The 23,385-nt window shown below is 37.0% G+C and overlaps 1 long non-coding RNA gene across 1 annotated transcript; it reads left to right on the top strand.

Moving 5' to 3' along the window:
* The first annotated feature begins 516 nt into the window (after nt 1–516).
* Nucleotides 517–19,873, top strand: LOC134335370 (uncharacterized). The gene is made up of 7 exons (XR_010015581.1): nt 517–677; nt 4,857–4,889; nt 6,851–6,920; nt 8,129–8,400; nt 10,759–10,841; nt 17,299–17,418; nt 19,018–19,873. It is a non-coding gene; the product is annotated as an uncharacterized LOC134335370 (long non-coding RNA).
* Nucleotides 19,874–23,385: the final 3,512 nt, after the last annotated feature.

Genomic DNA, 23,385 nt, shown 5'->3' with positions numbered 1-23,385 from the left:
TTTAAACAACTATACTGTCTAAGTTTAACATTGACCGGACAGCTTTTTATAAATTACACTAGGGTTTCACAAAACAACACCCATCACCCTTGTTTTTTAAATACAACTTTACTTACTACCAGATTATTAAAACTACTGGTGTATTTGTATCTAGTACGTTTCTGGAATGACAAACGTCAAAATATATTTATATATATTTATAATAATAAATTATTGTTTTTAACAGATTTTAAATAAATTTGCGCATGTGGAGCAGATATTTAGATACATTCTGCTGCACGAAACACTATTTCGGAAATCAGAAATTCACGTTAGAGATTTAGATGAGTTAAACTATCGTAGTAAAAGTGCGTTTCAAGTGTTTTGTTCTTTTCTATATCCTCGTCTCTTCTTTAAACGATGCGCAAACGCACCACGCTGCCCTCTGAAAAAAGGTGAAACGAACGGGATTAAAGCAGACAAAGGGCAAACTTCTGTAAGTGTATCATCAAGATTTTCCTCTACAGACTGGGGAGAGAGCGAGGGAGAGGAGAGAGTGAGAGGGGCAGCGAATGAGAGCGCAAGGCAAAGGCAGGGAAACAGCGCCAGAGGAGACGAGGGAGAAGTGGACAGTTCTGTACAGGGACGCGGTTAAAGATCAAAACACTGGCACCTATGATCTGGTTTCTAATGGAAAGGTAAGTAAAACATTCTGATTATACACGGCATCCTCGTGTTTACGCGCATGGCTTTCAAAATGGTCTATGTTGCCGTTTTGCTTTATGTACAGACAGGCAAGTCGAGCCTCAATTGTGGCTGAAGCTGCGATGTGGTGGTAACAACGTGCGGATCCACTGATCTGTTATGACGTGTTTATTTTACTTGCACTTAATATTCTTGTGTTAGTGAGTTTAATTAAGCATTTGATGAAACTACATTGCGCTTTTGATCTTACAACGAGCAAATCGATAGCGATTAAAGCATAATTACTTTTACAGTAATTACAGACAAAAAACTTGATGCACTGTGCTATTATTATGTAGTTTATCAACATATGTATACTTCAAACTTTATTTTGTACTTGTACTAGTCCATCATCTGATTAATCAGACTATGCAAACTATACGTGAACCGTGTGTCTTACTATGTGTAGGTATGTTTGTTTTTTTAAAATACCAAAGAAAAATGTTATTTGCTTTTTAAATACCTGCGTTAAACCAGATTCGATGACTTATAGACTTAACAATACAAAAATAGTGTCATTAAAATTATGTTTAATAGATACCTAATTACTAGCCAATTGTATTAGTGTCAGTGTAAGTTAGTTTAAATAAAACAAAAAATACACTTTTTAAAAGCAGTTTGTGAAGCAATTAGAGATGTCAGTAAGTCTGTTAAAAAAAGAGAGCTACATGTTGGCCTGTGCTTTCCATCATGTTGGTACCTTTATTGAATCCATTAGGTTAATGAAAATGATGAATTATTAGCCTAATTAAGTCTAATTAATTTGAGGAAAAATCACATCAAACTTCCTTAAGTTTGTAGAGTAACAAAATACCACATTTTATTGTGATCACGATCAACTGAGCACGAAAGTAATTGTGTTTGGCTTAGTACGATAAATCAACTTTAAACAGCAAGAGGTATTAATTAGTACACTTTTTAATACACATTTTGTTTCTTTAAACCATAAGGAAAATAAATACAACCAGCTATAACTTGTATTCTAGTAACTATGTATTTAGCTAAAGTTTTTTTGTACCACAGCTCCAGCAAGTAGAAGATATGAGCATGGCAACTTATTAATAAGTATCTGCTTAAACACTGTATCACATCACTGCCTTCCTACCTCATCATTGCAAATGACAAATATTTAGCCTAGTTGTACTATATGGCACATATTGACTGCATCTATTATAAATTCCATTCCATAAATTCCACGGCCAATAAAATAGTCACACCATTTAGATAATGAATTATAATACATTGCAACTGACTGTATATATTTTTTCTCATAAATATAGTATATAACACTGCAATTGGTTTCAAATATCTAACCTAAATTTCGAATAATTTAGACATTGTGCTGTAAGTAAATGTAGTATTCTACAATTATTTGTCTCTCTGTGCGCTGCTTTTCCCCTTGAACAGCCGTTGGAGGGGTTTTATCGCCTTGAGTAGTTTGGAGCTGAAAGGGAAGAGGAGGGGGCTTTTGTCCGATTTGATCCCCTAACTATTTGAGGGGCTCAGATTGGTGTGAAAGGGACGAGAAGGTCACTCTAAATCGCCTTTTATCCGCTGCCGCTTTCTCTATGGATCAGCAACTTTCAATGGACATCATCTAATCGCTCTTAATGGAAAAGCATACCGAGAGATTGGCAAAATATCTTCAACTACACTTAATACTGCAGTTAACACACTTGTGGTACATTTATTATTCAACATAATGATCTAATTTTGAGTAAAATTTTAGAATTAATATTGTAATATTGTACAATTATTTATTGACTAAATCAGAGGATGTTAAAAGGATTTCTAAAACTAGAAAAAACTTTACTAATTATTATACTTTTGTTTATAATATAAATATTTTACATAAAGCTCAATTAAATATATATTTAATTTAGTTTTCTTTTGTTTGCATCAACAGTTCAAACTCGGGGTTATCTCATACTGTAACTAGGAACGTTTAGAATGTTTATATCTGTATATGTATTTTATACACTACAGGAGTTAAAATAACTTTCACTGGTTATTTGCGTAAATCAAGCGCTGGGTCCAATATGAGTTTTAGTATGGGTTGTACACTGATAGGTGTTGACCTAGCAGTGATTTATTATTTATTGGTAATTTATCTATTTATTATTATTGTTTGTTTTTTATTAGAAATATCCATTTTGGATACTGTCGACCTAACCACATCATTCAACAGCCAAAATCAGCAAATGGGCTGTAAATAAAACCAATTTATTTTTTGTTGTATTTAAAACCAAAACTCGTGTTATAAAGTCTACATAATCAAATATAATTCTCATGCTATTGTGACACTGCTTAATTCCCATACTACAGGGTTTTGGGCGTTCAAATAGGAGGCGTAATGTTTTGTTTTTTTCTTTCCCCCCTTTTTTAATTAACTTGTGGCAGGAGCGTCTAGCGAGAGGGCCTGTCAGTTTTGTGCTGGAGGTAATGGCTTTATTGTGCACAAACCATCATCTATTTAGAGCACATGTGCTAATTGCGTTGGACACTTGAAGACCGAGATCATAAATTCGCTCGGAGTTAAAACAAGCCTGGACCCACAGCAAATTAGGCTATCTTACACCTCTGAGGTTCATTGAAAAAGGAAACAAACCAAGGACACGTGTGTACCAGGGTGTGCTTACAAATATTACTGACAATGTAAAGCTGCAGATAAAACCTATGATACAGGACTGGACACCAAATGTCCGCCAAGGATGATGGAGGCCATTGCGTGAATGCTATTAGAGAGACTTCATAATTAAGAATTCTCATAATAAGTTTTACTTCTTTTTTGTTTATTTGACTTTTTATGGATAATTATGTAAGTATATCATATCGACAAGCAAAAGCAACGTTTTGCTCAGCTTGTACTTAAATATAATGTAATATGGATAAATAAAACCTTTCTAACATTTACAAGAAAATCAAATTTAAAAATTAATAAACAGAGATGACTATAACTTAAAAAAAATCATACTGGGAAAACTCTTGTAAACGTGTCAAGACCAAAACTGTTGGTCAGCAATGTAGTTTTTAGGATTCAGTGCTATCAGTTTAAAAAAGTACAGGGCAAATGCTAATGTTTGCTTTTGACTATTATTATCATCATTATTATTAATATTATTTTTGCCGTGGTTTTTAAAATCCAAGCAGCATCACACCCTACTGGAAAGCTAAAACGGGTGGAAAAAGCAGTTGCGTTTTAAGGGAATTTAGCGGCAGAACAGCGCTTTTAATGGTATGCGTGCACATTTCCATAATGGTGCATGGACTTAAACTAACACTCAGCAGGAGCCTAATTGGAACTTGGTGAGCCTGAGCCATCCCTTATTTTTGAAAGAAAGCGAAGATGAGCAGTTAAAGAAGTAAAGGCAAAGTAGAGAGGAGAGACGGGTTTTATTCTAAACTGCCTAAATCGGAGAAACAGATGTATATTTCAAAGCACAATATTTAATCGTATTTAACTTGTACACACAACAACAACAACAAGGCACATCTATAAATACTTTTAGTAAAGGGCTGAAAGTGAGTCAAGATGCCCGACCGGCCAGATATCAGTGGTAGTGGGCTAGTAATGTCAGGTAATATATCACCTGTATGGATATAATAGGCATGTATACTGCTTGATAATACATGTCTTACAGAAAATTGATATTTGTAACCTAAAGGTTTGGAATCTGCAGTTTACATAATGATGTATTAATTCATTCCAGGCTATTGTACAGGGATGCATGAAAACCTACACTGAAACACATTAACATACACTGTGGGGTTGCACTGTCACACAACAGATTTGCCAGATTCACCACATAACAGAGGCAACTTTACGGATTTAACTGACTGAAAGACACAAATCCCCTGACATTCACTTTCAAAAGGAAACATGAGTAATATGTCAAACACTCTCTAATTCTCACATCAACCACTCATCCCTTCTTTCATTCATTTGCCATTATTTGACATTTGAACTTTTGAAAGATTCTGTAAATTGCTATCTGGATTCATAAGTTGCTTAGGTTCATGCTTAAACTAAAGTTCATGCTTAAATTAAATATAATTTACATATGCACCTGTGTGTTTTGTGAATAGCGGCTGTGACCATTTTGTCCTAATAAGTTGTTCTGGTTTCCTGACAGGCTTGGCTAACAGCGAAACTTGAGCAGCTGCAGGTTTGTCTATTCACACATGCCCACATAATATCATAATAATAGTAGCAATAAAATACTGGTGTTTCAAAATCAACTTTTAAACTTGTTGAAGATATTCCTTCTTCGTATATCCAAGACCATAAACTTAAAAATAAAGTGATATCTTATGTTTGAATACTCTTCAGTTTGCTTTAGTGTAATTTTTTGATAAAGGAGGTGACTGGCTGCTGGAGACCCTTTGTCATTATCTGCATCTTTCAAGCAGATGAGAAATGTGATCATGAAAACCAATGCATTTTTTTGGTCTTACCTTTCATTTTTAGCCTGTTATTTTGTAGTCAGATTTAATAATAACTTTATTAGCTGTAGAATAAAATGCAGATTGTGTTAAACAAGAACTGACCTGCACTAAATTGGATAAGTCCCCCTTTCTTAAATATTTTGGGTGGTTTAAAACAATTCAGCAACTTTTTAGGAACTTCAAATGGCTAGCTAACTTACTTTATATATGCTTGTAACTGACATGATTTGTATGTTTTTAATTTAAGTTTGTGCTTTTTGGATTTTTATAAAACAAATGTTGCTGCATTAGAAATACTGTTATAGATTAACACCAGGTACTTTCTGTAAAGTAGTTTGCCCAGATAATAGCATTGCTGCATGTGCAAAGATGTTAGAAAGACTTAGTTAAAAACCACCTTTCTTGGTTAATCACACAGTTCTGTTAATGCGTTTAACCAGCTCGTAATTTGGTAAATAAGTGTTAAGCAGGTACAAGTCTCTTTAAGAGGAGGATGAAAAACATTCCTTCAAAAGACAAATCATTTAATTTGTGTTTAAACAAATGAACAGTGATAGTAATGGATCAGGCCCTCTCAACTTCTGCTCAGTGTATTCAGTTAAGATACGTCTAAACGTTTAGTCATATTGATCAGTAATAACAGTCGTTGTGTAGACCCCAGTTCTATTATCTATTTGATAAATTTATTCAGAATGAGATGACTTTGCTAATAAGCCTAATTAATTATATTTAATTATTATATTATACAATTCCAAATTTTTTCAGAATGCATAAAAAGCTCTTACATGTATAAGCTCATGCAGACAAAAACAAACACAGGAAGCAGTATGCTTACATGTGTATTTATACTATGTCCTCTCTCATTGTACACCGAGTGTCCTCCTTGCCCTCTCTCTATCAACTCTATCAGTCTGGGAGGGGAAAAGAATGCAGCCATCATTCCTAAACACACACATTCCTCCAGGCTAGATTCACCATATTCCCATCCAAAACATGTTTATAACCACATTAAAACTTCAGTGGTCAGTTCTAATTTTCAAATTGTAAGAAGGCTGAATATTTACTGCTGCGGCACTCCAAAGCTAGCATTTAGTAAGCATAAGGCTTCATGCATGTGAGCTGAATTGTTTATTTAGTTTTACTAAATTAAACAGCCTGAAAATATAACACTCTATTCCACAATAAATCAGAAGTTATCTTCCTAACTTACGAAAACAAATAAAATAAATTAAAACCTACAACTCATTAAATAATATTGAAACATTTTGAGATATACTTTGATAAACTAATTTTAATTTGTTGTCCAATGCTGTGTTTTAAATAATCCAGTAATCCAGCACTGCGAGCACACTGATAGATGCACCTACCAATAGCTAGGCTATAGTATATTAAATATCAGAATATTTTTTGATGTGCAAGTCATTTAGTGTGGACTTTTTTGTATTAGCATCTAATTTTAGCTGTATATTAAATAAAATACATTCATTAATTTAAATAAATGATTAAGCTTTATCAGGGTTATGGACATTCAAAAAAAAACCCCAGTGTGCTGTAAATATTTTATTGTATCACCACCAGACAAAATGATAATTGACTTACTGAGTTCTTATTGTTCTGAATTGATGCTTTTGCCATGTCTGAGTACATTTCAACACTTTGTGTCCTGTTGTTTTTCTTTTAGCAATCTTCAACTCTCCAAGGCCAGCATTAACAAAAGCTATAGTTCTTCATCTATCACAGCCTGGTTTAAGGTAAGTGGCCCCCACTATTAGGATGACAAGGAAAGTAATGATACAGTCTGTCCCACTTTTGCCTTACTTATTAATAGCCTAGACACTTCCCAGATTTGGTGATTTTTATGAGAACACATGCTTGCCACAGGTAAACACCAGTAGATGCATAATGACTGAAGCAGATATATGGGGTTTAATTGTTAAATGTTAATTAATGCTGCAAAACTGTTGCTTGCTGTATTTGACAAAATTCACTAAATAAAATGACCACATGTATCATTGTCTTGTTGCATATTTTTCCAATTTCTGCAGCTTTTCTTTGTCTGTGATTACACGGTTTATTGAGGACATTATTGTGTACAGCTCTCAAAGGACCAAGATGCTACCCACGTGATCTGATCATGTGTGTAGTTATGAATTTCTTATTGGCTGGCAACAATGTGCCTTGTATTTCTGGATATTTTTTCGGAGGGGGGGTGAATATGGGCATAACCTTTTTATGTGAGCTGAGCTTTTAACTATCCCTGGTGATGAGGGGACCTCAGCCTTAATTTTGTGCCTGATGACACCTGCCCTTTTCAGCAGGCTGCAGGAGAAGCCATGGGAATGCCTGCATGCAACAGAGGGTCTGAATATTGGAACAATGTGCGTGAATGTGCTGCCACATGAACAATGCAACACCACATGGTGAGGTGATGGTGGGTGGAAAAGAGATCCCTGTTTTCAATGCCCACCCCCACTGTGATTTCCCTCGCTCTTTCTCTGTCTCCTCTTGAATTTCTCCTCTCCGTAATGTACCTTCCCATTAATCTTGTTGGTGCATGCCATACCTGTTTTTGATACATAGTGGATAAGTAAACTTCCCTGTCCTGTATGCATTAGGGTGAGCCTCAGTAAGACAGAAAACTTTCTAGAGGATTATTTAATCATGATCATGAAGTAGCTGTATAGTTGTTTTCCATCGTTCTGTGTTCAGACACTGGGCTATGTTGTAGCTGTGTGGCAGCTGCCCTTAGTGTGTCTGGCCCTGTGTAGATCTTGCCTTCTGAGTGTGTGTGTGTGTGTATGTTTGTAAGAGAAAGTGAGTTGTGTGGAGCCCTGTCCCTCGGGGCTTTCTCCCTGAGCCTAGACTCTCTGATTCGGTGTGTAAAAGCGCCTCTGAATGATGGATTACAGTGTCACCGCAGCCTGCGAAGGATTAATTTGTTTCATTGATTTCTCTTTAGGCAGAAAGCCAGCATTTGCCGCTTCCCACCTCTTTCCTGGAGACTCCTGGTTGTAATAGACGGTAATGGCCTAAGACAAATCAACCCGTTCCTTGTAAAAATAGCAGCAAATAACCCCTGACTTTACGTCATGAGTGCAACTGAAGAGATTCTCGATTCCGAAGGCCTCTTTCACAGTGGGCATTAACCCTGGATGGAGGCTCGGGCTGTGCCTAAATAAAGCCACGAGTCTGGAATACTTACAGCTTCATCTCATGACTCAGGATGGATTGGTAATGATTGTCTGTCTTGCTTTTCAGGTTAAGCACTGTTTCCCATTGCTGATAGCATGGACAAGGTGTGACTAGCTTTTGTATAGTTTATACTAGTAGAATTCTTTATCATCTAATACCCTACATTTTAGGTTAAATTTTGCATCCCTTCCCAACAAATACCACCTCCAGATAACAAAACAAATAATATTTGGCCAGAAGTTTGTGGACACTTGACCATAAGCTTGTGAAACATCACAAAACTATTACAATTAATATGAAGTTGAACCCCCCATGTAGTTATAACAGCCCCAATGCTGTTTAGTAGGTTTAAGATCAGGGCTTTTTGCAGGCACTGGATTTCCTTCACACCAAATAACTTTATGGACCTTGCTTTGTGCACAGAAGCAAAGTCCTGCTAGATCAGTGAAGGGCCTTTCCAGACCTACTGCCCAAATGTAATTTATTTAATATAATATTTTATACACCTGTTAGCAATGTGTGGATAAAACATTTGAACTTAGTGATTATAAGGCGTGTCCACACACTTACAGATTGTGCATAGTGTTTGAATAAAATCTAATGCTTCTGTTATTGTGAATTTGTTAGATTGTTCAGATAATTAAACAAAACATATTACACAAAAGGAACTTGAATGAAACACATTTTGTAAAACATAATTTACATTTTATTTAGTAAGTCAAGATTAATAGCCCACCACCTCTGAGATCTTGGTTTGAATATCAGGGTTGGTAAGCCCTGCCATTAATTGGTGCCCTGTTTAGGGTATTCCTGCCTTGCGCCCTGCATTTCCTGATAAAACCAGACACGCCATGACCCTAACCAGGATAAGGTGAATGAGAAAAATGAAATTAAATGAAAAAAATAAATGAAAAATGCTTTATCAAGTTTGAAGGAGAACAAAAATTAAGAGGTAAGGTGGGTTCATCAGTAACAATGAGATTAAAGCTGCTGTATGTAATGTTTAAGCATTTTAATACCTGTTCTGTTTAAATTTTATTGCATTAGTGAATGTACCAGCACATCATGTTTTTTTAATTGAACAAATAATTCTTTAGCACCATTTTTTACAAACGTATTGCATACTGCAGCTTTAAGTTAACAACAATAAAGTTTTTGTTTAATTTAAAGTCTCCATGTTTTTTGTGACTATCTTTATATAAATGTAAAAATCATGTATTCTTGCATGGCCTTCTGGTGGTTTGGGGGTTTTAAAAATCTTTAAAAAAAAAATAGCAAAAAAGTTGTCTTAAATTGCAAATGCACCAGCTATTTACATTTATTACCAAGAAAACAAAGTAAAAATCCATCATGCATATTTCCTTCAGGTGTATTACAAGGGTGCTCACTCTGCAATTCGAAGATCAATTATTTAATACCCTACTAAAATGCAAGTTTAATGTTAAACTATAAGCTAAGTGAAGTTACTAAACATGTCATATGGCGTGTAAGACTTGTGACTGGTGGTCTAAGTATAAGTGGGCTGTCAGGAAGGATGTGGTTGCAGTGTGGTAGACCTGGGCAGAGGATCAGAGAGTTTGTCCTGGCCAGGGCTTTCCATGTGCTGCCTCAGGGTCCTGGAACACACACAGACATACACAGACCTGACAGTTGATGCCAAGCACCATTTAAGGACTTCCATTTTTTAGCTAAACAAAAGCATGAATGATTTTAATATTTTTTACTGTTCTTTTCTGACCGAATAAACATGGGAATACTTCCTTGGCAAAATATTAATTTCACAAATTAGTTAATTGAGGGTTTTCTGAAAATAGCAAAACGTCATTTAAGTTAAAATATATATTCAAAATTATGGAATACTTTTTTTTTTTTTTTTTTACAGATTTTTACTTTGTAGTACGGCCTCATCGCTCCTTGTTAAAGAGAATTTAGGAGCAGCACCTTAAAACTTGACAGAAGTTTATTGTGTCAAAAACGTACGTGTTTGTTGGTTCCTGAATTACATATGACAATCCAAACAAATATGCTTGCAAGGTGACAGTTTGAGGTTTTTTTCCATCCTTGGTATAGAGACCAGAGATGTTCAAAAATATCAAAAGTCAAAAATACAAGTCCAGATCACGTCATGAGTCTTTGGAATAAAATCGAAGTCAAGGTCTATAAAGACAAGCAAAGCTTGGTTTAAAGAAACTCCAGTTGCCTGCACAGAGCCCTGTCCAAACATACCACACTGGCATCGAGAACAAATACCAAACCAAAGTTTAATTTGCTACCCATCTACAGGAGGCACTGTGGGCTGATGACTCACTATCCTGCAATCTCTCACTGATATGATTCTGTGTGAGGTTTAAGTAATCTTAAATGTGATACTACTAGCTCCAGCTTCTCTCTCTTCAGGCTCCTGCTGTCAAGTCATGTGTTCCCTCTGGACGAAACAATGGTTTTCAGTGGTTCTTACATCCTTAAGTGGCTTCAAAAAGGTTAGTCATCAGGTAGTTGTCCAGCTCTGGTTGGGCTTATCTTAATCATGGTGCTTGAACTTAAGCCAATTCTCCTACATGAAGAAGTCAGTATTGCTAAGGAAAGGGGCAGGTACATTTTCTTCCTCTTCAGACTGACTGCAATTACATGAGAAAAAAAAATATGGCCATTGGTTACAGGTCTAGAACTCCTGTTCAAAACTGGTTAAGCAATACTGGAAGCAAAAGACAAATGAAAGGAAATAGGAACTGCAATGGGGTCCTGAAGAAACAAGCATGGTGAGACAAAATCATTTCGTCATGGCTTGTTATGTACTATATTGGCACTGTGTAAAGAACAGTTTCTTGGGAGCAGCTAAAGGTTTTGTTGGGTCTGCTGCTGCATCACTGCTGAAGATCTTTGCACAGAGATAAAATACATATTGATTAGAATTGTTATCCAAATGATAAACGAGTAAGTATTGTTTTAAAAAAAATCTCAAGTAGCATGTTGTTTATTATACAGGACTGTTTATTAAAAGCAGTTTAATCAGATGCTGTGAGAATATTATTGCTTTCTAGGCAACTTAGCATTGCGTTTCAGACAAGTGCTAACAAAATTAAATTTGAGTATGTTCAAATGTGCAGTATGTTCAGTATGTGCATGAGCCTGTAGTCTTAAATAAAGATGGACAAAATGAAAAGTAGTACTACAACATTGTCACTACACATCACAAGCACAAAAGTTGCTTAATTAAAAATTAAATCAATATAATGACAAAAATACTGTTTTTCCCCCCAATATTAAAGTTATGAGAAAAAAAACAATAATAAAAAAAGAATAGCAGGGTTGGAAAAGTGATCAGCACCCTGATTTAGTACTTTGTAGAGCCACCATTTGCTTTAATTACAGTCATTAGTCTGTTTGGATATATTCCTAACAGCTTTGTACAACTAGATAGGAAAATATTTTGTTGGGACCGCCAATACAGTGCTTTAAGTCTATCCAGTTTTCTATCAAAATGAGATCATGGCTCTGCCTTCAGTCAGATCACCGACCAGATTCACTTTCCTATCCATAGGAAAAACACCCAGAGCTTATCCACACATTAACAACAAAAAAACTGTTCATTTGAAAGCATCCCTAGGTATGTTTTGAAGATACGATTTAAGCAGTAGTAAGTTTAGCAGTAGTGTACGCTTATGTCGGTCTGGCCATGTCAAAGATCGAGAAGGAGCTATAAAATTATTTCAAGGTCTATCAATAACCCTGACATGCAGACCTGTACTGTATGGAGTTGCAGGTCAACTAGATTGTCTAGACTAATGGGTCTGCTGTGTGGTCTGACCTAGGGGCCAAAAGGTTATTGGACACGCTCATCTCCCATCCAAGCCATCCCCTCATATGTACATTTAATGCCAGCCATGGCAATTATTAAAGTATATGTTAGCCAGGTCTAATAGACTTGGGGCAAAGAGCAAAGTCTTTAAAATATGGGCCAAAGGTTAGCATGGATATAATACTGGCTAAAAAATAAAATAAAATATAAAAAAAGCTTACCACTATAACAATCAGCCAATCAATCATACTAACTTATAACTCTTATTTGCATCAGTCTTATAGGTTAATAATATAATATGCATTCATGCACAATACAGTATCTTTGCTAAATGTTGTCCAGATTGCAGCAGAATTTTAATAGGTATTTAATATAAATGGTCAAGGTCAGGAGAGTCTACATTTAGTGTGGGTGACCACTACCACATGTGAAGGTTAAAATGGAAGTACACAGTGCCAGAGAGTGGATTACAAGATGAGCCCCATTTATGCAGCCTAGCAGTAGTGATTTATGAGGGAAGATAAAAGGAGTGATAGGTGGAAAATGCTGTCTTTTAAAAATAATGCCATCAGCTTCTGTAAATTCACTGCTTACATACTCTATATTAATCACTGTATGTTTTTGTATCATATGTGTGTACACCCCTGTGAGTACACCCCTCACATTTCTGCAAATATTTTATTATATCTTTTCATGGGACAACACTATAGAAATAAAACTTGGATATAACTTAGAGTAGTCAGTGTACAGCTTGTATAGCAGTGTAGATTTACTGTCTTCTGAAAATAACTCAACACACAGCCATTAATGTCTAAATAGCTGGCAACATAAGTGAGTACACCCCACAGTGAACATGTCCAAATTGTGCCCAAAGTGTCAATATTTTGTGTGACCACCATTATTATCCAGCACTGCCTTAACCCTCCTGGGCATGGAATTCACCAGAGCTGCACAGGTTGCTACTGGAATCCTCTTCCACTCCTCCATGATGACATCACAGAGCTGGTGGATGTTAGACACCTTGAACTCCTCCACCATCCACTTGAGGATGCGCCACAGGTGCTCAATTGGGTTTAGTCCATCACCTTTACCTTCAGCTTCCTCAGCAAGGCAGTTGTCATCTTGGAGGTTGTGTTTGGGGTCGTTATCCAGTTTTCGAAGGGAGGGGATCATGCTCTGTTTCAGAATGTCACAGTACATGTTGGAATTCATGTTTCCCTCAATGAACTGCAGCTCCCCAGTGCCAGCAACACTCATGCAGCCCAAGACCATGATGCTACCACCACCATGCTTGACTGTAGGCAAGATACAGTTGTTTTGGTACTTCTCACCAGGGCGCCGCCACACATGCTGGACACCATCTGAGCCAAACAAGTTTATCTTGGTCTCGTCAGACCACAGGGCATTCCAGTAATCCATGTTCTTGGACTGCTTGTCTTCAGCAAACTGTTTGCGGGCTTTCTTGTGCGTCAGCTTCCTTCTGGGATGACGACCATGCAGACCGAGTTGATGCAGTGTGCGGCGTATGGTCTGAGCACTGACAGGCTGACCTCCCACGTCTTCAACCTCTGCAGCAATGCTGGCAGCACTCGTGTCTATTTTTTAAAGCCAACCTCTGGATATGACGCCGAACACGTGGACTCAACTTCTTTGGTCGACCCTGGCAAAGCCTGTTCCGAGTGGAACCTGTCCTGGAAAACCGCTGTATGACCTTGGCCACCATGCTGTAGCTCAGTTTCAGGGTGTTAGCAATCTTCTTATAGCCTAGGCCATCTTTGTGGAGAGCAACAATTCTATTTCTCACATCCTCAGAGAGTTCTTTGCCATGAGGTGCCATGTTGAATATCCAGTGGCCAGTATGAGAGAATTGTACCCAAAACACCAAATTTAAAAGCCCTGCTCTCCATTTACACCTGGGACCTTGACACATGACACCAGGGAGGGACAACGACACATTTGGGCACAATTTGGACATGTTCACTGTGGGGTGTACTCACTTATGTTGCCAGCTATTTAGACATTAATGGCTGTGTGTTGAGTTATTTTCAGAAGACAGTAAATCTACACTGCTATACAAGCTGTACACTGACTACTCTAAGTTATATCCAAGTTTCATGTCTATAGTGTTGTCCAATGAAAAGATATAATGAAATATTTGCAGAAATGTGAGGGGTGTACTCACTTTTGTGATACACTGTATATGTGTGTGTGTGTGTAGACATTCAAATGTTCTGACTTTGAAATAGCAAAGACTGATTCCGTTCTTAGTTTTGTTTTAAAGCATGACCTTATTTTAGGGTCTAATGCAGACACTAATGTTGTTATGACACAAAAATGCTGACTGAGGTTTCCAAAGGTAAGCTAGAGAAGCTTTATTGGTATGTTTGTTTGGGTAAAACATTTAGATAGTGTTAGATGTTTAGATGTGTTTTTAGGTTCTAATTCCTCTTTACTTAATAACATGAACCGTTTTGCAGATCTAGATGATGATGATTTTGGGGGAAATATAGTCACTATGGAAATGTACAGAATTAACATAAGGTCTGTCATGTAGAATATAGTGGCACTGAATGGGCGCAAATTCCCGTATTTTTTGAAAAGCCATAGCAGAAGAGTGGGAGCAACTCTGTATCATATTTACTTCAACTTTCATCACAAATAGAAAGAGGTTAAATTATTGCATCTTTTGTAGCCATAAAACCATCCACTTATTTTTCCCAATAAAGCACAAGTGCTTCGTGATTTTACATTACAATCTGAAGCGATTTTTACTATTATGCCAAATATGACCTTGAAGTTTTAAACCAGGATGCTTTTTCACTAAACAGCAAGGCCAAGAACAATTTGTCAGCTTTTGGACCTTAAATCTAAAAACCATTCTGCAGCAGAATCATTCTGTAATGGTACCCTGGTGGCTTAGACCTTGGCTAAGAAAAAAAGAATGAGAAAACTTGTTTGAACTTTTGGCCAAGAAGGAAACATGGTCTAGTGCAGTACATTTTAACCCAAATCATAAGAGCTATTTTTCTTTCTCATAATAGTACTAGCCCAAATTAAAGTTGGGACAGTATGAAAAATGCTCCAGTTTGCTTCAAACTCGATCTCCAGTTTGTCAACAAATGTATGAAAAAAAATACTCAAATGTTTAAAAACAATGTTCCATAAAGAAAGATTGGAAGAGATTTGCACATGTCTTCCTCCACAGTGCATAATTGAAACAATTCAAGGAATGTGTAAGAATTTTAGTGTGTAAAGGGCCTGTCTGCAGTCTTGACCTGTCCCCAATACAGAATGTGTGGAGAATTTTGGAATAAAAAATGCAACCACAACAACAACGTCCTGTACTGTTGCAACCATTAGGCTGTGTTTGCAGGAAGTATTGGGAGAATTGGTATTGATGGTGCCAAAACGTCTTTGAGAAAACTGGCAACATTACAAAGTGGTGAATGCTTTTCCGTCCCAACTTTTTTAGAATGTGTTAAAGGACTAAAATGCAGGAATGTATGTATATTAACAAATTAAATAAAGTTAACCAGACAAAACATGAATGATCTTGGGTTCATACTGTCTGCAATGAAATAATAGTAAGTGTAAAAATTACTGCATTTCTTTGTTGTATTTTGCTGTTGTTTTGTCTGGGCAAAGAAAAGGTGGGGATAGTAATACACATAAGCTCATATAAACTAGCCTTGTAACAGTCATTTGTTGACAAAAAGCAGTCAACAAATTTACCTTTAATATGGCCACACAGGCTTTTTCTTACTTACTATCTATTCATGGTGGCGTGCTCCCGTCTTATTAATCTCTATTCATACATAACAGGGACATTTGAACCACATCATCCTTCGTGGGGAGAATGTGTATTCAGCCAGCACCAACACCACAAATCATCATCAAGCACGACAGAAACAGCATCAGCACGGTCTTTTATCATATGAAATAGTCAAGAGGGAACCACCTAACATGCCCCCAATACATGTCCTATCAATATTTCTATTTTGTTTGTCTTCAAAATCATATATCAGTGCATCCTCTGTTTTGTCTAGTAAAGATAAATGAATTTTGTCTGTGGCTATGTGATGGAAGGAGATTTTATCTGTAGTTCGGATACATCCTTTTGTATCCAGACACTCACTCACAGCTGGCTAGAGACCGAGATTTACACCGGCTTTATGTTTGCAACAGATCTCTACAGTAAAATATGATTTCATCAATAGGTGTGTAATCGATAGTGCAAGTCATAATTATTATGGCCTCTTGTATCAATAAAGCTGTCATGCTTGGTGCTTTAGCCAGGAGCAAGGTGAAAACAATGCTGAAACATATGAAATAACAGCACAAATAAACAACAATGCATACAAAATCAATATGTTTGCAGTGTTTCTGTCAAGTATTTAAACTGATATACAACAAAAAATAAAAACATGTCTAAAACAGTACAGCATGGTTTTGATAGAACTACAGGCACAGTGTTATAATGCAATCATTTAATGAAGAAATTATCTAAATTATAAAATGACAAAAGAGCAAATGTGTGTGTATGTATGTATGTGTATACAAACACACACAGACACACACATTCATACAATTCACACAGTACACTAGTACAGACAAAGACTCCATGTATATCAATGCTCAGGGCCTGTGTTTTATAGCCCAGACTCCCTTGGGACAAGGTGGTCCCTGCCAATAACACTTAAGATCTGAGCACAGGCAAAGTAAGAGCTTTTATTACCACTCATCATTCATGTAATATCTGGCAGCATTTGTGATTACAGATAGTGATTGACTAACTAAACCCTCGCTGACTGAATTATGACCAGGCTCTATCGTCTACCCGGCCAGAGAACATCAACACTGTAACAATAACTCTTTTCTTCTGTGACACTAAATCACAAAGGCCACCACTGTGATAAAAGTTAAAAAATAAACCCCAGCTCATGTACACCTGTTATAAATTAAATCTACAGCACCACCATGTCAAGAGAGGAACAAAGCAGGAATGGGGTCAACTAAGATTACTAATACACATCATCCACCAGTGTTACATAAGTGACAAAGATCAAAAAGAATACATAATGGATAACTGAAGCTAATGCAGATAAAGGCTAATGCAAACGTACTTTGCTTTACCTTAGCACCTAAAATCAATGACGAGGAAGCAGAGAGAGAGAGAGAGAGAGAGAGAGAGAGAGAGAGAGAGAGAGAGAGAGAGCTTTGAGTCTACAGTTTGTGAAGAGGCTAACAGTGGCAGTAAGGTAAGCAGAAAAAATCAATTATTAATATGGTTAAACAGAAGCTGTCAATGTACACAGTCAAGAAAGCTTTTCATTACAATGGACTAGACATGAAAGACGCATGTGCTTTAACATCGTCACCCTAAAAGAGCTTCCTACTTGTATGGGAACAGTAATATCCAAGTTCCTGTATCATTATGTTTTAATATATACTATTATAAATAAGTTTCTTTTTTTGGTTCTATTTTATAAGTACTGTACAGTTAATAGACATTATGTTGATAGTTTAAAGTGTATTTAAGAACTGAAAGTACATTTAATTTAAAAAAGAAAACTAAAGTGGTTAATATGGTTTACCTTACTGCGTAAATGTTAGAAAAAACTTTACTTTTACAAAGTAACATGTAGCAGTGTTATCTACAATTTAAAGATGTTTGCCCACTGCTGAGACTATACAAAAACCTGACGAAAACTAGATAAAATTTGTACATAAATACAGTTCGACATTATTGGAAAATGCCTAACGGCTTTCTGTCGTACCCTACAAAGGAGCCAGTTAAAAACAACTTTTTAAGGCGCCCAGGTGGTGCAGCGGAATATTTCACTAGCACACCAGCGCCGTGATTCTGAACTCCTCAGTTCAAAACTTGCCGTTGCCACCGGCAGGCTGGGCACCATATAGCGGGCATAATTGGCAGTGCAGGATGACCAGACTATGTGGGTGGGGTCTTCAAACGCTGTGTAAGGTCCCTGATTGGCAGATAGAGAGGCGCCTGTGCAGAGTGCATAGGTGAAATAGGGTTCCACTAAGGGTTGTGCACGGGTTGGAGGAGGCGTGAGCAGCAATATACCCACCTTCGACTGCAGTCAGGGATCCCCCAGCAGCAGAAGACAAATTGACTATGCTAAATTGGGAGAAAATGCATAATAATAATAAAAAAAACTTTTTGAAAACTTATTTAAATGGTAAAAGATAATGTGGAAGTGGTAAGAAGAAGAGAAAATGTCTGTAGTCAAGAACCATTAACCAAGATAAGTACACTTCTCTGCAGAATAATGGATTTGTGTATTTGAGTTAAATTAATTTTTGAGGTGGCTTAGACAGTGCAAATATATACTACAGTTTTGAACTTATCATGCTACATCCTTCTGTCTGTAACACATGCCTCCATTTCTAATAATTAGCCAAACCTAAATAAAAAATGTTATGACATCCAGCCAGCAAATAACTAAATGCTCATACTGATTTTTTGAGAAAAAGAAACGTTTGAAAGGTTCATTTCACTTCATATAATACCCAGGATAGTGGAATACTGAAATGCAAGATATGCATAGAATGCAGGTGTCTCTGGCTGACAGAAATAGTTCTTTAATAGGTAAGTCTTCAAACAGACCACCCCAAACTCGCCCACCCACCCACATACCCACAAAACCACACACACAGAAAATCTCTGCAGGTGTTAGCTGCCTTCACCTCCTTACCTGTCCATTCTCTCCCCAATTCTTTCCAACTGGATAGTGTTTGCATACAGGAAGCGAGACGTTAGTGTTTAGATCTCTAGGCTACAGCCCACGCAGACAGCTGAAGGCCTACTTGGTTCTTTCTCTTTTTCCCCCCAGAGACTTCCTGTAGCGTGATTGATGAGAAGCCATTTCCGTGCTTCTCCTTTGCAGACAGCGCCCAGCTCGCCTCTGCTGCCGCAGCATCTAAAGGGCTCTCTCCGAGGAGAAGGCTTTTCTTCAAGCCATCAAATGGAGCGTCCCAGCCCGGAACAAAGCCAGTCGCTGGTGTGGGTGAGTGGAGAGAGAGGACTTGCCCACCTGTGTGAGACTAAGGCCTGAAGAAAGAACAAGAAGTGCATGTTACATGCATTAGGCATTCTTGCATCCTCAGTAAGGCTTTTTTTAATGTATGAATGCCTGAAAAAATTACCATTCAAAACAAGTTTTTGAGATGCATTGCAAAAAGATGCAATTAAACACACAACCACAACCCACATCCAAATTAAGGACATCTACAAGGCAAAAAACCCAGGCATTTATCCAGCATACTACCAGCATCTACTTCCAATTTTAATCTAAACTCCACCCATGTGGCCCAGTGGGTGTTACAACCTCTATTACAATACATTTCAACACATTTCACAATACTTTAAAACAAAATTAGTAAACAAAAGACTGAGTCATTGTGTCATTATCCAAAGAAACTTGTAGTAAATGTGCTATAAATAAAATTTTACTAAACACTGCCTATGACACTTATAGACATTATTACATCTGAGTTTTAAGGCTTTCCGATCCTAAAATATCTATTCACAATAATTGTGGTAAAATAATTATTTAATAAGCTGTATTAAAGAAGCACAATGCTGATTGGTCGTCAGTTGCTGAGAGTCCTAGAAAAAGCACAGTTGCCACTAATTGTTCAGCGTTGGCATTCCTGTCTCCCCAACTGAATAAAGTAACACTAAACATTGTTGCCCTCCTCTAAACGCATTGATCTGTTCCAAGACAGTACATGAAATAGGGCTGTGCAGTATTGATGTCTCAGAAAAAGCATGTGCTAAGCTTCACTGTTTAATGTTTGTGGCTATCAAACTGCTATACAATAATAGAGAAAGTGAGTAGGTGGCAAATGTAGCGTAGACCAACATTGATAGAAAAACCCGGAGAGCAGGCTAAACATTTAGCATTTAACTACTTATCGATTTAATAAACAAACAAACTAAAGAACAGATTATTTTTGTTCACAAACCCTTTAGTTACTCATCAATAGCGTTTATGGTAACCGGTGGAATGCTGGTGTACACTGCATCAGCTAAGATTCCTCCAAGTAGGGGGAGAAAAAGCCTGTGTGATATTGTACCACAATATTTGACCCCATTTAAAAACTTGATACCAATTAAGTAGGATTTTGTAAATAATTTAACAAGCCCTCTTTGCTCCATACTTGCTTGCACTCTGACTGGAAAGAGACTGACTAATGAGTGCTCTCTCCAGGGAAGCAGCAGCAGATCCACCAACTACGGCCCATTTTATTTCAAATCTGTGGGCTTCTGTTTGCGGGTGACTGTTTTGAGTAAATGGATTTGTGTGACTGGATTATTGGAACTAAGTTGGGTCATGTCAAAATCTTCCGTCTTCTCACCTCGGACAGACAAACACAAACACCACAGAGAGAGAGAAAGAGACAGAGAGAGATAGAGAGAAGGCTGCAAGGATGGAGTGATAAATTGATGTGTGTATGAAGGGAGAAATGGAGGGGATCATTAAACAAAGGAATGCAATTTATTTTCTGAGAGTTTCAAATGTAGAGGTTGAAGTATTTGAACACAGTGTGTGTGTCTTACTCGTTTGCTGTTTTCTCTTAGCCTGAGCTCTATCAGTGGGGGATAGCAGCTGTCTTCTTTGATGCAAGTTCAAGTTTCCGTAAAGCAAGATTTTATATTTCCAGTGCTTCTCTCTCCAATACCAGTAAAATTGTCAGAAATCAATAAGGTCCTACTTCTACAACTGTTGTCTGTTATGTTAGTAAGTAAACAAATAGAGTGTAAGTGACGGATTAACTCTTCGTTCAGAGGGTATTTCCGCCTTGCACCCCTCGTTGCTGGTATAGGCTCTAGACTGCAACCCAGATCTGGATAAAGTAGTAGCATACATAAATTAACATAATAATAATAATAATAATACATTTTATTTATATAGCGCTTTTCAAGATACTCAAAGACGCTTTACATAAGACAAATAATCAAAACAAATACGTACATACACCATACAAATCATAGTACAAAATCAAAATAGTACATCAACATCAAGAATAATTAAGATAAAAACAAAGAGAGCAGCATAAGACAGTTCATTAAAAATTAGCTAAATTATGAGAGAGAACAACAAATATAGAACAATTTCTTAAAATTAGACAGAAACAGGACAGATTTACATGCAATCAGGAAACTGAAAACTTTACAAGTTTTAGGATCTAGGACTTCACATTTCTGTCGTGATCTAAGTATAAAAACTATTAAAAAGAATAGCAAAAATAAAAGCATTTATTTTGTGTTGTTACAAGTTAAATGCCACTCTGAATAGATGAGTTTTGAGAAGTGACTTGAATTTGGACAGGTCAGGACAATCTCGTAGGTGTTTGGGGAGAGCATTCCATAAAGATGGAGCAGCTATGGAAAAGGCCCTGTCACCCCAGGTCCGGTGCTTGGTCCTAGAGGGTATGGACAGTAGGTTAGCCTCAGAAGAGCGAAGGCTACGGGAGGGAATGTGCTGATGGAGCAGGTCGGTGAGGTAGGATGGGGCCTGATTATGGAGAGCTTTGTGAGTGAATAGAAGAATTTTGAATTGAATGCGTTGAGCAACGGGAAGCCAATGAAGTTTTTGTAGAACAGGTGTAATATGATCACGGGAGCGAGTATGAGTAAGGAGGCGAGCAGCTGAATTCTGGATATACTGAAGTTTTTTTAGGATTTTGTTAGATGTACCATAAAGGATGCTATTGCAATAATCAATTCTGGATGTAATAACATAATTAACAAGCCAACCATTTACCAACAACAAAATCATTTGTAGTTATCAACCCCTCTATCATTGTTAAATTGTTGTGGAACCTTCAGGTGATCTTATGTAAATATATGACACACTACATGCTTTTTGGTAAATGGTGATGTTAGAAATTCGGCATATAGGAGTCAGGAGACTGAATCTTCAGCGGTGGAGTTTTATTAACACTTACAGAAGTATGGGCACAGCTTGGTTGATCAACAAATCTGAATAGGCATATTTTTGGGAATGATTAAGGGGATTCCTTGGGAATTTATTAAGATCTAATGAATTATCAGCAAAAGTAGTAGATTTATAACTCTGTGTGCATTAACCACAACCTGATGCCACGCTTCCGCTTTATCTTTCACCAGTATTGTGCCTACTGTATTACTCTCCACAAAGTAACCCAGCAGTCTCAAGATCAATGCCCTAGTAAATGGCATCACTGCACAGTAAGACAAAATGAACACAGGTTAAACTTTCTGTTGTTTAAAAATAACACAACACATAATTTAAATGAATTCATAGAAAAATCAAACCTTTATTTTACCTTAAGTTCTTTTTTGTGAATAAAAGTTAATTTTTTTGTTTTAGTAGTCACTGCACCTAATTTAAACTGGTTCAGTTTGCTGACAAAATTGTATACTAATGATTTCAATTTATTAAAAACATAAACTTGTACACAGAAAATGTTTCCTGTGTTTACTGGCATCCATACCTTTCTGAAGTATTCTTGAGCCCAAGTGGTTATATCATTACAGAAACATCTCTTTTTTAATGCGGTCAGTTGGGTCAATGGTCACAGACAATAAGTTTTGGTTTTAGTCCTTACTTTTTATGCACAGACATACACCAATTAGGCATAATATGATGACCACCTTACTAATATCTTTTGCTGCCAAAACAGCCCTGACCCGTTGAGGCATGGAGTCTGACACCTTTCTATCAGAACCAGCATTAACTTCTTCAGCAATTTGAGCTACAGTAGCTCATCTGTTGGATTGAACCACACAAGCCAGCCTTCGCTCCCCACGTGCATTAATGAGCCTTGGCTGCCCATGACTCTGTTGCCGGTTTACCACTGTTCCTTCTGTGGACCACTTTTGATAGATACAGACCACAGCAGACCGGAAACACCCCACAAGAGCTGCAGTTTTGTAGATGCTCTGACCCCGTCGTCTTGCCATCACAATTTGGCCCTTGTCAAACTCACTCAAATCCTTACGCTTGTTCATTTTTCCTGCTTCTAACATCAACTTTGAGGATAAAATGTTCACTTGCTGTCTAATATATCTCACCCACTTACAGGTGCCGTGATGAAGAGATAATCAGTGTTATTTACTCCACCTGTCAGTGGTCATAATGTTATGCCTAGTCAGTGTATAACATTTTAAAAATCACTGCCTTTTATTTTTATTTGCATTTTACTTATTTATA

Source organism: Trichomycterus rosablanca, chromosome 21, assembly GCF_030014385.1.
Source record: "Trichomycterus rosablanca isolate fTriRos1 chromosome 21, fTriRos1.hap1, whole genome shotgun sequence".
In the NCBI taxonomy this organism is placed as follows: Eukaryota; Metazoa; Chordata; class Actinopteri; order Siluriformes; family Trichomycteridae; genus Trichomycterus; species Trichomycterus rosablanca.
The sequence above is the reverse complement of the archived record's forward strand: the minus strand, read 5'-3'. Positions and strand labels throughout refer to the sequence as shown.